The sequence below is a fragment of the Phyllobates terribilis genome, unplaced genomic scaffold (genome assembly GCF_046119375.1).
Source record: "Phyllobates terribilis strain yellow unplaced genomic scaffold, ASM4611937v1 Scaffold_5__5_contigs__length_657084704, whole genome shotgun sequence".
Classification (NCBI taxonomy): domain Eukaryota; kingdom Metazoa; phylum Chordata; class Amphibia; order Anura; family Dendrobatidae; genus Phyllobates; species Phyllobates terribilis.
The window spans coordinates 463446193-463463182 of NW_027362765.1; the positions used below are offsets into that span (position 1 = coordinate 463446193).

At 42.5% G+C, this 16990-nt stretch overlaps 1 protein-coding gene across 2 annotated transcripts in view; it reads left to right on the plus strand.

Moving 5' to 3' along the window:
• JMJD1C (jumonji domain containing 1C) overlaps positions 1–16990 on the plus strand; it is a 244772-nt gene that overhangs the window by 35892 nt on the left and 191890 nt on the right. The gene's annotated exons all lie outside the window — the stretch shown is intronic.

Here is a 16990-nt window from a genome sequence, read left to right on the forward strand (position 1 = left end):
AAACAACTGAAAATATGTCTTATATTCTAGGTTCTTCAAAGTAGCCACCGTTTGCTTTGATGACTGCTTTGCACACGCTTGGCGTTCTCTTGATGAACTTCAAGAGGTAGTCACCGGAAATGGTTTTCACTTCACAGGTGTGCCCTGTCAGGTTTAATAAGTGGGATTTCTTGCCTTATAAATGGGTTTGGGACCATCACTTGTGTTGTGCAGAAGTCTAGTGGATACACAGCTGATAGTCCTACTGAATAGACTGTTAGCTGCTTTTTTCTTGCTATAATACAAATTCTAAGTAAAGAAAAATGAGTGGCCAACTGGCCATCATTACTTTAAGAAATGAAGGTCAGTCAGTCTGAAAAATTGGGCAAACTTTGAATGTGTCCCCAAGTGCAGTTGCAAAAACCATCAAGCGCTACAAAGAAACTGGCTCACATGAGGACTGCCCCAGGAAAGGAAGACCAAGAGTCACCTCTGCTTCTGAGGATAAGTTTATCCGAGTCACCAGCCTCAGAAATCGCAGGTTAACAGCAGCTCAGATTAGAGACCAGGTCAATACCACACAGAGTTCTAGCAGCAGACACATCTCTTCAACAACTGTTAAGAGGAGACTTTGTGCAGCAGGCCTTCATGGTAAAATAGCTGCTAGGAAACCACTGCTAAGGACAGGCAACAAGCAGAAGAGACTTGTTTGGGCTAAAGAACACAAGGAATTGACATTAGACCAGTGGAAATCTGTGCTTTGGTCTGATGAGTCCAAATTTGAGATCTTTGGTTCCAATCACCGTGTCTTTGTGCGACGCAGAAAAGGTGAACGGATGGACTCTACCGTGAAGCATGGAGGAGGAGGTGTGATGGGGTGCTATGCCAGATGAGCTGGCCTCCACAGTCACCAGACCTGAACCCAATCGAGATGGTTTGGGGTGAGCTGGACTGCAGAGTGAAGGCAAAAGGGCCAACAAGTGCTAAGCATCTCTGGGAACTCCTTCAAGATTGTTGGAAGACCATTTCCGGTGACTACCTCTTGAAGCTCATCAAGAGAATGCCAAGAGTGTGCAAAGCAGTCATCAAAGCAAAAGGTGGCTACTTTGAAGAACCTAGAATATAAGACATATTTTCAGTTGTTTCACACTTTTTTGTTAAGTATATAATTCCACATGTGTTAATTCATGGTTTTGATGCCTTCAGTGTGAATGTACAATTTTCATAGTCATGAACATACAGAAAAATCTATAAATGAGAAGGTGTGTCCAAACTTTTGGTATGTGTGTGTATATATATATAATATATATATATAATAAAAAAAATCCTGATTTTAAGCAATTGATTATTTTCTGATGACATACCTTGTTTTATATATAGAGGCTGTTTTCCCCCTGCAGTGCCGATATTGATGTACATTTTAATCACATTATGTCATTATCCTTGGCATGCAGATTATGTAGCCTTGTCCTATACCGCGGATCATTTTATTGAACATGGACGGGACTTATCGTTCAGGCTTTCACTCAAACAAGTCAATATGAAATCCGGCTTTGGAGGCTTGAGTACTAAGAGCTCTGCTTTACTGCTAGAGGGAAATGCAAAAGTTCTGGTTGTATGAAGAGCCTTTTAGCTAGTTTATTTTAATTAAAGGACATTTCAAGTAATGCCAGCTTCCCTATGAGCATTTAATAATAATTTTTATTTATATAGCGCCAACATATTCCGCAGCGTTTCACAATTAAGCGGACACATGTACAGACAATAGATTCAATACAAGGTAAGATAGGTTAAACTGTTATATTAGGAGTGAGGTCCCTGCTTGCAAGCTTACAGTCTACAAGGGAATAGGGGGACACAGTAGGTGAAATAGGTGGTAAGTGCTTGTTATTTCAGGTCTAGCAATTGTAATTAATTGTAATAAATAGGTATTTTCATATAAAGCTGCATTATCCGGTCATCAGCCAGTATGTTTAGGTGCAATTATCAAGTATCAAGCGCAGTTATCGTGTGCATGGAGGGTGTGGAGACAGATGAATAGTAGGGAGAAGATTCTGAATAATATTTAGAAGGGGAACAGGGGAAAGTTAGTTTACTGAGTAGTTGAGGTGGTAGACTTGTTTAAAGAGATGGGTCTTTTAAAGCGCGCTTGAAAACGGGGCTAGGGATCAGTTGGATCGTCTGGGGTAGTGCATTCCAGAGAACTGATGCTGCACGAGAGAAGTCTTGGAGACCGAGGTGCGAGGTTCAGATTATGGGGGATGCTAGTCTTGGGTCATTAACAGTTTCAAGGGTGAGAAAAGGTCGGATTCTGCAGATGGTTTTTAAGATGCGGGTGAGTGATCGGATATAGGGAATAAAGGATAGTTCTGTGTCAAATATAACGCCACAGCAGCGGGCATGCTGTTTGGGAGTTATGGTTTAACCCTCCAAGGTGATTTCAATGTCAGGTAGAGTTAGGTTAGTAGAGGGGAGAAACACAAGAAGTTCAGTTTTTGAGAGATTCAGTTTAAGATAGAGGGAGGACATGATGTTAGACGGCAGACAGACAATCCTTGGTATTTTCTATTAGGGGTAGGGGTGATGTCAGGAGAAGTGTATAATTGGGTGTAATCAGCATAGAGATGATACTGAAACCCAAATCTGCTGATTTTTTTTTTTTGTTGAATAGGGGCAGTGTATAGAGGGAAGAGGAGGGGGCCTAGGACAGCCCTGCGGAACTCCGATAGTAAGGGGACGAGGAGAGGTAGCCGGCAAAAGATACAGTGAAAGAGCGGTCAGAGAGATAGGAGAACCAGGGGAGAACGGTTTCCTTGAGGCCTATAGAGCGGAGCATAGTGAGGAGGAGCTGGTGATCCAGTGTCTAATGCAGCAGAGAGATCCTGGAGAATCAGCAGGGAGCAGTGACCTTTGCATTTAGCTGCTAATAGATCATTAGAGACTTTAGTGAGGGCAGTTTCAGTGGAGTGTAAAGAGTGGAAACCAGATTGTAAAGGGTGGAGAAGAGCGTTATCTGAGAGATAGCGGATTAGATGGGAGTGGAACACGCGTTCCAGGGGTTTAGAGATGAATGGAAGGTTAGAGACTGGTCTGTAGTTAGCAGAGCAGTTCTGGTTGTGGGATTTTTTTTTTAAGTAAATGGGTTTTGATATTAAATAAGGAGGGAAAGATATCTGAAGAAAGAGAGAGGTTAAATATTTTAGTCAGGTGAGTGGTGACCACCGGTGAGAGAAACTGCAGAAAATGTGAAGGAAGGGGTCACTGGTGCAGGTTGTAGGCCGAGAAGTGAGGAGCTGGGTAACTTCTTCTGTAACAGGCTCAAGGAAGGCAAGTGAGTTGAACTGCGGCAGGGAAGGGGATCCAGGAACTGAGGAGATTGGGCAGAAGTGTCCTGATGGATGTGGTAGTTTTTTTTTTTTTCTTTTTTCTAGGAAATGAGAGGCCAGATCCTCACCGCTGAGGTTGGTGATGAAGGCCTGTGCTTTAGGGCTCAGGAGGGAGTGTAAGGTTTCAAAAAGTCGTTTTGTATTGTTAGCTACAGAAGTGATGATGGTGGTGAAGTAGGATTGTTTGGCGAGATGAAGGGCCGAGTTACAGGTTTTGAGCATGAACTTATAGTGGATGAAATCCTTTGCTAAAAGTGATTTTCTCCACTGATGCTCAGTGTACCTTGCGCAACGCTGAAGAAAACGTGTTTGCATTGTGTGCCAGGACTCGGTTGTCTGTGCCGGGTCTTTCTGCGTGTAGAAGGTGCTGCTTCATCTAGGGCACTCTGCAGTGTATTATTGTAGTGTGACAATGCAGAGACTGGAACAGACCAAGTCCAGAGTATTCCCGTCTCTTCATGCGTAGGAGAGTTAGTAAATTGTGAGCGGCCAAATGAGGAGGTTAGAGAAAGTAGATGAGAGGGAGATTGGGAGAAGGGATCGTCGATGGGGATATTAAAGTATTTAATAAAGAGCATCTGTGAGCAGGCCATATATGAGGGTGGGATGCAGTAGTGATGATGCCCTGATTATAGCACTGTACCGTTTTCTTTGTCCTCCACGTTTCTGTTCCTCTGGAGCGTGAGCCGAGTGGCAAGTTGTTGTATTCTTGAGTCTCTAACTCCCTCCAAACTCTCTCCTAGCCTCTTGTGGCTGATAGGCAGCTTTATGCTATAGCTGTGCATAGGCAGAAAGGTATCAGTATGTGAGTGGGCAAACGCTGCTCCTGAATATCAAGGACAATTGGGCACATAATTGAATGAATAAAACCACTTGGTGCACGCTGCTGCCATTTAACTCTAATGAAAAATACTTCAAGACACCCAGTGACACCTCCGAGTATTTGTGTCTCTTCCGCTACTACAAGCTGTCGTCAGACAAACCTGCTTCATTTCGTCACATGCTTTGTGAATCCTTATGATATCTCTGTAAAAAGAGTGTAAGCCCCTTTTAAGGAGTCACGCCACATCCTTAAGCAATAGGACACCATGATAAAGTCTTAGTCAAATGAAGCAGGTTTGTCTGAGGACATTGTGTAGTAACGGTCGGCTGGAATCTCACACTCAGTTTTTGATCAGCCATTAAAGCCACACTACTGCTTTTTTTTTTTTTTTTTTTGTGTGTTTACTTCATTGCTGGAGTGGCGTCACTAATGTATGTTCCTTTCACCAAGTTTTATATTCCCCAGACGCAGTCTTACTCTTATCGGCACCGCTCCGGTCAGGCTCCAGCAGTGACCTGTCGGATCACTCCAGTGTTTGCTGGATGAGCCACAAGTCACAATGCAATGCAAGTCTAAGAACCAGATCAAGCCCAGAATCAGGGTCTCGTAGCCTTCAACTGAGAGCTTGTGACCGTTACCTCTGACTTCTGGTCACTCAGAAGTTGCAGTCACAAGATGGCGGATTGGGACCGGAGCCGCGCCCGGAAGTGCTGAATGCGGGAGTGGTAAATAGAAGACATGGGGCAGGGAAATTACATTAGTTCCACCACTCCAGCGCTGGAATGAGTGGTGGTTTAATAATTGGAAAGCATTGTTAAAGGGGTTGTCCACTTTTTTTGTGGATTTTTTTTTTCTTGTTTAAAAGCATGCATTTGGGCCTCCAAATGATTTTTGCAGTTGGGTTGCATTAAGAATTTTACCTTTTGCCTCCTATAGCTGCTGTATTACACTGTCTATTGGTGGGTGCAGAATGAGGTAAAGGGTCGACCACATTGTCTTCATTTCAACAGATGGGTTGGGACGTGATTTTATGGCACTTACTATTATACAGGTATGACCTGTTCTCCTCCTGCACCTGTTAGTGTAGCTTAACTCACTGGCTGCACAATTAGTGGACAGCCCCTTTAAGGATTGCTTTTTATAAGATTGGCAGCAAACGTTCTCATTTTACCGGTTCACTAAAGGGCTGTGATTTCCAGATCGGCCATAGGTTACCCGACCCGAACTAACAGCCTTCTTTATAGGCATATGCGGAGCTGTTCTGGTCAGTACATGGATTGTGAATTGCAGATGTGTGAAGCCGGCCTGATACCGCTACTTCTCCCTTGCAATGGGATTGAATTGTGGTGTGACTTGATGTAACATTGGGGGTTATGATACGGGGTTGATCTTGCAGGGTTTTTTCTACATGTAATGAGGATGACTAGATAATATAGAAGAATTGGCATCCCGGAAAGCTGAGGAATGCATTATGTGTGCGTGCTACTGCCGGCGTGCTTATGGATGGTGGAGAGGAAAGTGCGCTGTATTTTTATATTTTTCATTTTCCTTTTAAAACCTCGTTGAGGGGGGAAGGGATAGTGGAAAAAGGATGTCGGGTTGAACTTTTTTGTTAGAATTCCTTCGTCTTGTGAAACAGTGGTCTTTGTTTGAGGCTTGTCTTGGTTCTTGTAGAGTTGTATAGCGCTATTGATTGGTTCCATGCAGGGGAAATCTGACCTTTAACAGATGTTTGAGAGGCTGCCAGCGTGCAGGGAGATCAGCGGACCAGACAGATTTTTCATTCTTATGTTCACAGAAAACCTGGTTCTCTAGGTAATAGTTTTTAGTGCGGAGTGTTTTTTTCTTTTTCTTACTATATATTCTGAAATATACCGTGCAGAAACTGAATGTGTTTATTAAGACAACCGCTTTGTATTGTTTGTGTTTTTGTTTTTTTGTGTTGTTTTTGAAACATGATTCTAAACTTATTATTCCATAATGCCACATTATTAACCCTCAACCAACTAGCCTTAGTTGAGTGCTAGCAGCGATAATAAGGTGCGTTTTGTGAAACCAGCAACTGTCTGCAATTACATTTGCAATATATTAGATAATGCAGATATTATAGCATGTGACAAATATATGTATGTGACCTATTAATAAATGTATGGCTTGGCTTACACCATGTTTGTGGATTATATTCAGCCGACTGAGCGGTTACTTATTTCCGCTGACTGCTAAGTCAGATTAGACTTGTATAATGGGGCGATTTTTTTTTTTTTTTTTGCATTGTTTTGGTGCAGGTTTGGGATAAGAACTGCAGAGTGAGCCAATCTCGCGCATCCTTTTAGGTAAGTGGGTATCTGTGGTCTTTAAATGGTCACTGTTCTGCTTGGATGGCTGATCTGTAAACACAGCTGTCTGTCAATTTTGCTAGTTGTCAGATAATGTTTACTGCCTGGAAAATCCAAAGTATGGTCCATTCTCATTCCAACTTGCTGTCCTGTTGTCAAGTGTATTCCTTCTAGCAGCTGAGACTCTGAGATGGATTACAGGCCCTTTTAATTCCAGGGAAGGGAAATGCTTCAGCATACAAGACAATTGTAGCTTCCATCTTTGTGGGAACTGTTTTTTTTTTTTTTTTATTGGGCTCTTTTCTGTTCTCCATGTATGTGCTCCAATGCAGAAAGCAAGGCCCATAAATGCATGGTTGGGGGAGTTTGGTGTGGAAGAACTTGACCGGCCTCATCACCATCCAATACCATGGCGATGAACTATAACTGAGATATATGTGAGCACGGCACTCTCTTCCAACATCCGTGTCTGACCTCACAATTGCTCTTCTGGATGAATGGGCAAAAATTCCCACAGACACCTCCAAAATCTTTTAGAAAGCCTTCCCAGAAGAGTGGAGCTGTAATAACTGCAAAGGGATCAACTCTATATTAAAGGGATTGTATACTACTTGAACAACCCATTCTCAATTTATGCTTTTCCTTCTTGGGAAATAATGACACTTATACTCACCTTTTAGTGCTGTTCCAGCGGTGTCAGACTGACTCTCCCGGGGATCACATGACATTGTCACACAATCCCTGCAGCCAATCGGTGCTGTCTTCACTCTCCCCGCCTTCGAGCAAATCACACATCTGGAGTAAGTGAGAGGGCAGCTGCAGCTCTCCTTTTCTCCAGATGTATGTAGTTTGTCCAAAAGCAGGCAGAGGGAATACATTGCTGATTGGCTGCAGCCAATATCATGCGATCCCCAGGAGAGTCAGTCTGACACTGCTGGAACAGCACTAAAGGTGAGTATAAGTGTTTTTAATTTTACAAAAAAGAAACACCGGAATTGAGAAGGGGGTTGTCCGAATAGTGGTCAATCCCTTTAATGTTTATGGCTTTAGAATGGGATGTTTTATAAAAGCTCCTGAATGTGGAGGTGTCCCAGTACTTTTGTCCATATAATTCATGTTTGGTTAGGTCCATAGATGCAGTGTATACTTGGCCTTACTGACTTCACAGACCTGCGTCTGTGGTTACTTGTTGGTGGCGAAACAGTGGCTGCCTGTTAGTGCTTCCTATCTAAGACTAATCTGCTGCAATATTTCACCAGTGGATATTCCACAGCAAATCCACAATGCCAAATTCATCAGTAAATGTGCAGATATTGCATCAAGTTTATAATATATTTCACTGCAGCAATGCCCTTTGCAAATCTACTGTGCGCATCCATAACGTAAATTGACAGGTTGCAGATGTCAAATCTACCATACAGTTTATAGATTTACGTTGCAGATTTTCTCCACAGGGCATGGATGAGATAGTATGAAAGCTCATCTGCAATACTTGCATTACAATGCACAGCACATTTTCTATCCGAGAAACCCAAGTGAAATATCTTGTATCCGTCCTGTGTGCTTTCCCCTAATTAGTAACTGTGATATGCATTAAGTTTTCCTTGCGATGATTTTAGCATGATGGTGAAAGAATCAAGATACATAGAAAAAGGTGAAGGAGAAAACTGTAATTTTAATTCTGGCTTTTTTTCTCCTGTACTGGTTACATAATGACAGCAATGATGTGCTCTGCTTTTTGCCTGCATTGATGATTCCCATAATGATGGGTATTAGGGCTTCCTCGCCTGCACAGTACAGGAACGCTGGCGTTCAGCTTGTGATTAACGGGAATTGAAGTCATCTGGACCGAAATTGTGAGAAATGAAATTATTATGAAGGGCCCAGCGCATCTGGATGTCATGTGACTTCATTTCAAGCATTTTGCAAAGGCCCTTTTGGTATAAAGATGGCTGAAGAAGAATGTAGCAGATTCAGCTGCTTAATTGTGGGGGTTTAACAGGAACACTGGGATCTGTGTTCTCCGACTCCACCAGCCAGAATACAGGAAGGGGCAAGGCGCATGTTTGGAGAATTGTGAGGAATACGGTCACAATACACAGTTCAGTTTCCAGGCAAACTTCTTTTTTTTTTTCCTTTTTGCAGGTGCTGATTTTCTTCGGGGGTTTCTAATTGCTTTTCAGCATGCCACAAATGTAGGAAAAGGAAAAAGAAACTTTGCTTATAAATTAAGCTGCATCGTAAAAAGGGGAAACCCAGGAAAACTCTGTCAGACTGTTAATGTGCTTCCTAAAAAACATGTATAATCCCAGGGACGCTTAATTGGAAACATGCTCTTCATGTATATCCTTAGTGTGGCTATAAATTGCCTTTATGTTCTACCAGACTGTGTATGCCTTCTTATATTTTTACTTTGTAGATTTTGCTCTGCCAGACTTACACTGCTTAATATACAGACAGTGTAGCCGTAGACTGGATAGTTCAAATTTTTTCTTCTTCTAATTTTACACCACCTTTTGGTTGACTGAATTGATGACAGTATTTAGTCACAGCCCCGCCACGCTAATTCGCTCCCATTTTAAAGGGATTTTCAGGGAAAAATTATAAGTTCGGAGTAGTAAAAATGAACAAACTACTCACCTACTGCCACCCACCTAGATCCACTGCTTACAGAAGACTAGAGTACTTTGCCATTCCACCAGTAACAGGACCACTGCGGCCTATGATTGACTGTAGTCGTCGGGTGAATTGAGCAGCATGTCCTCCAATGAAGAACTGCTGAAGTCCTCAGCCGGCTGCAGTCCACAACGGACTTGGAGCTGGGGGAACTGTGAAGTCTTCTCTTCTGGTGTAAGCGCAAACCACGGAGCGGTCTGCATTGGATCCATGTAGCTGCTGATAGGTTAGGATCACTTGATTTGTTAATTACTACTACAAGCGATGAACTTTCATTTTGCCCGGACAACCCCTTTAAGCAATATGCAGCTGCAGAGTCTGTCTGCAAAGTGTCTGAAACAAAACGTTTAGGGAGATATTGGTTCTCATTATGGAATGCCAAAGCAGTATTTAAACTTCTTTAAAAGGCAATGCTCGATTAAAAAAAGCAAAAAAAAACCGTATGCAATGTAGCTTATACCAATGTAGCAAAGCCAGGTAGGTTAGGCTAGGATTAAATCCTAGCTCTACAGGCCCTGATTAGGTGCACCTTGCTGGCTCTGCATATAACCAGGCTAGATGTTTACCTTCGTCAGCTGGGGGAAGCTGACCAGTGTGGATTATATTGGAACTGGAGAGAGAAGCAATGCCAACATCCATCTCTGACAAGTAAAGGCTGGAAAGACCATAGGGTTTTATCTGGTATAAAGTTGTCCGTCACAACTCCTTTTGTTAGCTTGTGGAAATTCCGGCTACTGCCGATCCACCAGAGGAGATGAGATGCAAACAGGTAGGAAAAATGGATATAATATCACGCTGCTAATAATCCAACAGGTGATGGGACAATAATTATTGTGGTTTGTCCTGATGAAGTTTTGAATACTTGAAAATGCTTTGACAAATGCATTTATAATATAATATATTTTATTGTTCTCGCATCACCTGGTGGATTATTAGCAGTGCGGTATCATATCCACGTTTCCCACTTGTTTGCATAACATCCCTCAATGAGAAGAGATTGCACAGGCTGTGTGCACCAAACTGCAAATATCAGTGGTTGCTATGGACAATAGCTGTTGTGTTTGACATAATTGGGACTAGCCCAGCCGTGTGTGTGAAGCGAAGGTCTTTTTTTTTTTTTTGTTTAGTGAATACCTAGACAAGCCTTGGGATGTTTATGGTTTTGTTTTGGTACTGTGCAACCAGTGGAAATAAACATCACATTGTTTGTTTTGACCCAAGAATCCAGTGCCCGTGTGAACACTACCTAATGCCTGAGAGCGTGAATCCCTGCACCAGCCAAACCAAAGACACATTTATAGACAGCACTGTTAGGTTATGTGCCCACGATGCAGAAATGCTCCTGATTTTTTCCTGAGCGTTTCTGCATCTCCCTGGCAGAAAAAACGCATGCGGATTGTACACGCGGATTGTACACGCGGATTGTACATGCGTTTTTCCTGCCAGGGACAAGCGGATGTGAAGTGTTCTTCACATGCATTTCCGCATGCGGGTTGACAAGCGCTTCCCAAGCGATTTTAGCATCACTTGGAAAGTGCTTGACAACTTGGTCACACTATATAAATCCATGCAACCGGCGTATATAGTGTGACCGAAAGAATGTTTAAAAATTAAAAAAATAAATCTATACTTACCTTCCGATGGCCCCCGCAGTCTTGCTTCACTCCGTCCTGGCTTGCCGGCAGCTCGCGGTACACTACACTGAAGGACCTGCCGTCACATGACTATGACGTCAGCGCAGGTCCTTCAGTCCACCGCGAGCTGCCGGCAAGTGAGGACAATCTCAGCGGGGGCCATCAGAAGGTAAATATAATATTTATTTTTTATTTTATTCTTTTTTTTTTTTTTTTTACAGGTTCTATGATACACGGGTCCGGAGGAGAGTCTCCTCTTCTCCAAACCCGGGTACGATCCGCACATTGAAACGCTTGCATTCCGCATGTACAGATCCAGTGATGCGTAATCCAAGCGATTCAATGCAAGTCAATGGCGGCGAAAACGCAGTGCTTCCGCAAAATGGTAGCGCTTCGTTTTTTTCCGCAATGATAATCCGCAGCAGAAATTTCCGCAGCATGTGCACAGCACATGCGGATTATCATTGGGGAATATGGCAGGCCTTCTACCATGCGTTTTTTAAGCGTTTCTGCAGTGTTTTTGCCGCTGCGGAAACGCTTAAAAAAACGCATTGTGGGCACACAGCTTTACAGGGATTTTCCCTCCAGCAGTACAAAGCGGGGTACTTGTTGGCTGAATGTAATGCCTTAGTAGCAGCTCAAGGGGGATTTCTGTTTTCCTGGACCATTGCCTTGAAGACTCTGTGTTGGGTCACCTTAATTTAAGAGTTTAAGGCATGTAATTAAACTATACCAGAAGCTGCTTCTTACTGATGAGGGGTAAGAATCCTGACACAGGGCTACATACAGATGCTTCTCTGCTTTTGGTTGGTATGAGCTACACTGAAATAATAAATGTGGTACAAGTCAGTTTTGTTTGCCACAAATTGAGCCATAATTTGTCTAGTTTTCCGACTTGTTTCCTTCTACGTCCCCCTTTTTTAGGGAATGATCTTAGTAGAAAAGTACATGTTAATAATTCCCACTGTATATGATTATGTGTATCCAATACAAGGTTGTTCCCATCCCAGGTGTTGTTGGATAATACCTGTAAAGACGAGCACTTTTGCTATTTGCTGTCTATTTAAAATTTGCAGCTGTTCATTTCTTGTTGCCTAGGAGACCGTCCACCGCTGCTGACTAGCTTGTCAGTACTGTGCTGAAGGTGGCTGGGATTAGGAGATAACCGCATGCTCCAGCGATTCCGCCAGCTGTGCTGACAAGCTCCAAAGACAACCGCTTGTGAGCACTGCATGTTCTTTCGCCATTGTTAGATGGTCGGTCACCTAGGCAACGAGCTGTAAACAAGTGTTAATATCTCAAGTACAGATGAAAATGTTGGTAAATGGTGTATTGCGAAAGTGCTTGTTTTTACATGGACAAGATGTGAATAATAAGGTAACCTGTCAGGCATCCCAATGCTTAGAATTGGCATCCATGCCTTTTTTTTAATTTAGGTTTTCCAGTTATGTTTTTATTTTACGCCACGGTCAATCACTGAACACCTAAGTCTTGCAGGTATATTTGCTAAGCTATAAGGGCAAATCCACATGTCCACGTCAGGCAAAAATAAACAAAAAGCCTATTAAAAATGGATGGTTTTTGTGTCCCTTGTTTTCAACGTCTGATCAGCAATTCCTTATGGGTACAGACCGTGCTTTCAGTTTAATGGAACAGACACACATTTTATATAAATGAAGCGGGATGTGACGGAGTATGTATGAGATGTCGGCTTTCCCTGCCTCAACGTTGCACCAGAATTATAATTTTCTTCTTTGTTACCCGTTCCGGAGTCGGCGCCATTTCTGTCCATGTGCGGTGACTGGTATGGCAGCTCTGCCCGTTCACCAGCACTGCGGTACCAGGCACAGCACTCTGTGACGAGGACACTATACCGCAGTCTGTCTCTTGTTTCTGCAGTCTGCCATACATTAATGTCAGCTATTTATAGGCACGCAGACTATTATGCGATTTTCTTTGAGGATAAAATACAGTTTTGTGGCCGTAAGCTGATCCTGACAACCATTAGAGTGTGCTATAATCCTCCATAAGTGCCGGGCCTGTCTAGTCTTGTAGCGATATTACACACGGACTGTGGACCCCCTAGCACATGGACCTCCCGACCTTACTGTCTTATGAGAAAAGTGCATGCAAGGCAACGCAAGGACAGAAGGTGATAATGAATGTGTGCAAATATGGGAAAGCAATCACTGTAGGTGTATGGCCCCTTTAGCGGAATGTCCACATGAGGCAGATAGCGCTGTAATGCTGCGTGTTTTTGATCCCGATAGGCGTTTTTAAAATCCAAGCCTGTTAGTAGCAAAGTGGGTAAGATTTTACCGAACCTCATCCAAACTGCTGAAATAATCTGGTTGGATTGGGTGCAGAAATGTGCACAGATCCTCTGCTTTTTTCATGGTTCAGCATTGAACTCCATTTGCAACCAACTTCTGAAAAACCTTTTTTTGTGATTTTTTTTTTATTTTTTTTATTTTTTATTTTTTGGAATTTTTTGGAATTTTTTTTTTAAATCAAAACACCTTGTTTACTCCAGTAGTGTGCCAAAATAAAGGATTTTATTGCCAGAACCCCAGTACATAATTTTTTATCAGATCCCTCAAACTACTGTGTCTTCTTTATCCTAGTGGTTTTGTCATTGGGCCCTCTGCGGGTGCAGGGCCCTGGGTAATAGAGCTCCCTCTATATATAGCTTATACCCCTGGGGTCATCTGAGGACACGTGTAGTGCCTAAACAGTAGGGAAGCTCTTATATCCATGTCTCACCTATTAGTGATTTTTGCGGCACTTGTGACCTGTGAAGAGCCCTCTCATTATCTAGACGTCGGTCTGAGCTCCTCATATTTATGTAGAAATTGGAAAAAGCTTCTCTGCCATCAAAGTAAAGCTATTGCCAATTGTCTGGATCGGGAGATGTTTGGTCAGATGGTGGCAATAATCTTTACTATAAACTTATGTTAACTCCAGTTCCAGCCAGGCTCTTTCATATACAGTGTATATATATATATATTTATATTTATCTTCATGTATTTTAGATTTGGGCAAATTACCAGCGAGTCCAGGTTGTTTGCACAAATCTTGTCTACGTTGCTGCCAGTTTACTAAGCAAAAGCATATTTTGTTTTTGTCGCTACAAGCTTTTGTTCCATATTAGGAACATCCTGTGAATCCACTTGTTTTGATGGCTGGAAACGCGCCAGGCTCTGATTTGTCATTGTTGATCCAGATCTATAACCTCAGAGCTGCTCTGCAGCCGGAAATGGTGCCAGTCCTCTCGGAGTGGATGCCTGCCAGGAGTTTGGCATGAGATGGGTTAAATATGATATTTTCTTGACTCCCTGCACTAATTGAATTCTACTCAGGAAGCTCATCATAAATACTGAATGAATATTACTATTCAAATGGCGAGTCATATCCTGGGACACACACATAATTACTCTTCTGATCCCAGTAGGATACTGCAATTTTCAATCACCCTCGCTTTTGAATACATTTAATGGTAATACACCGGCCTAGCATTGCATGTGAAAATGACAGAGCGTGTGTTAATTAGGGAGATCAGTTGAGGACGGAGATTGCAGATTTATTAGTTGATGTGCACAAACGCTGTCGTGATCGGGCAGATTATTATTTTGAATTCAGAATCTACCTAGAATTCTTCATGCAATCCCGTATGAACCCCCGTCTGCCCACATCGCCAATTTAAGAAGGCCGTACAGTCTGTCCCTGGACGTGTGTCAGACTTGGTAACTGGCTGTTCCTAATGCTCTAGCTCCATAGGGTGTACCACTTGTCTGTGGGCTACATGCAGCTCTCGACGTCATTCTGGTGGCCCTCGGCCATCTCTGCCACTCATATTCTTCTTTTTGTTCATTAACTCAAACTGTGAAACAGTTTACAATAGTGGATGTTCTAGAAATACAACCCCACTTATTAGATGGCACATACAGCTTTCGAATTTATAGACCTCAGGCCAGAATACCCCTATACTTTCTAGTGAGGTTCTTGGGACGGATAAAATTTGGCTCTCACAATTTGGCGTTTAGCCAGAGGTAGACTCTATTGCCTAAGGGAATGGTGATGTAGCACCATTAAAATCACTGTTTTCCTATGGGGCTCATAATCTATATTCCCTATCAGTACCTAATCATTATGTCTTTGGAATGTGGGAGGAAACCGGAGAACCTGGAGGAAAACTCACAAATCACTGGAGGGACAACATGGCGCAGAGTACTAAGCAAAATAATGCTCCAAAACACAGGACGGTGAAGATGATATCCGAAAAAATTGAGATAAAAGAGAGGGTGAAAAAACACTGCTGTATGTGACCAAAAAGGCAAGTAATATCTACGTAAGAATTTATATAAAAAAAAAATGGGTCTACACATTTTAACATCTGACACATGCCGGGCCTGAGGAGGACATCTATCTTCTGCCTTTTTGTCGCATTCTGTGTCGCTAATTATCACTCCTTTTTTTTTTTTAAATATCAATTTTTTTAAACTTTTTTTTCCATTATAACAGGGCATTTCCAAGCCCCATTCTTGTGAACAGTCAATATTTAGACCCCGTCGATCCCAATTGGCAAGTTTATTATCTTTTCCGTGGCTTAGTGACAGCTTTCCCATTTGGGAATAATATTTTAACGTTTTATTGAAACTGGAACTTAGTTGTGTCGTCAGGGCAGATATTTTAATGAGCAGTGATTTGCTGAACGTGTAGGAGGCCGATATCTGATTTGCACTGGGGTCATACATGGTTAGTAGCCATTCCAGACTGAATCCGGTTGTCCTTACTGTGGCACACACCCATTACTTGAGTTTTCTACCAGGAAACGTCTGCCTGTGCCCTGAAGTGCTCTACACAGAAGTTGAAAGCATCTTAAGTATTGGCTGCTTGTAAACTTGCTGATCTTCTCGAGTACATTCTGTTTCTAAGCAGAGGAGAGGACAAGAGTGCGGCTGACACATGACGGATCTGTTTACATTGCTCCTGGGTGTACAGTGCAACCTCATGTCCTCAAACCAGTTTCCAGCAGTATCTTCCCTGCCTACAACACTCATCCGTACTGCCATAGTATGACTCCTAGTACCGAACCTTGGGTCTATCTGCATATGCCTCTGATTTCATACAGAGGTCGTCAGAGTCCATATTTACTGAGGTATTCCCATGAAAGCATCACTTGTAGGAGAAAGACTTTCTGCACCTTTTTTAAAAGTTGCCCCATCTAATTATGTAAAGACCAGCGGTATTTGATGGTCTATACTTGAGATACAGTGCTGGCCAAAAGTATTGGCACCCCTGCAATTCTGTCAGATAATACTCAGTTTCTTCCTGAAAATGATTGCAATCACAAATTCTTTGGTATTATCTACATTTAATTTGTCTTCAATGAAAAAACACAAAGAATTGTTTTAAAGCCAAATTGGATATAATTCCACACCAAACCTAAAAAAGGGGGTGGACAAAAGTATTGGCACTGTTTGAAAAATCATGTGATGCTTCTCTAATTCGTGTAATTAACAGCACCTGTAACTTACCTGTGGCACCTAACAGGTGTTGGCAATAACTAAATCACACTTGCAACCAGTTAACATGGATTAAAGTTGACTCAACCTCTGTCCTGTGTCCTTGTGTGTACCACATTGAGCATGGAGAAAAGAAAGAAGACCAAAGAACTGTCTGAGGACTTGAGAAACCAAATTGTGAGGAAGCATGAGCAATCTCAAGGCTACAAGTCCATCTCCAAAGACCTGAATGTTCCTGTGTCTTCCGTGCGCAGTGTCATCAAGAAGTTTAAAGCCCATGGCACTGTGGCTAACCTCCCTAGATGTGGACGGAAAAGAAAAATTGACGAGAGATTTCAACGCAAGATTGTGCGGATGGTGGATAAAGAACCTCGACTAACATCCACACAAGTTCAAGCTGCCCTGCAGTCCGAGGGTACAACAGTGTCAACCCGTACTATCCGTCGGCATCTGAATGAAAAGGGACTGTATGGTAGGATACCCAGGAAGACCCCACTTCTTACCCCGAGACATAAAAAAGCAAGGCTGGAGTTTGCCAAAACTTACCTGAGAAAGCCTAAAATGTTTTGGAAGAATGTTCTCTGGTCAGATGAGACAAAAGTAGAGCTTTTTTGGAAAAACCATCAACATA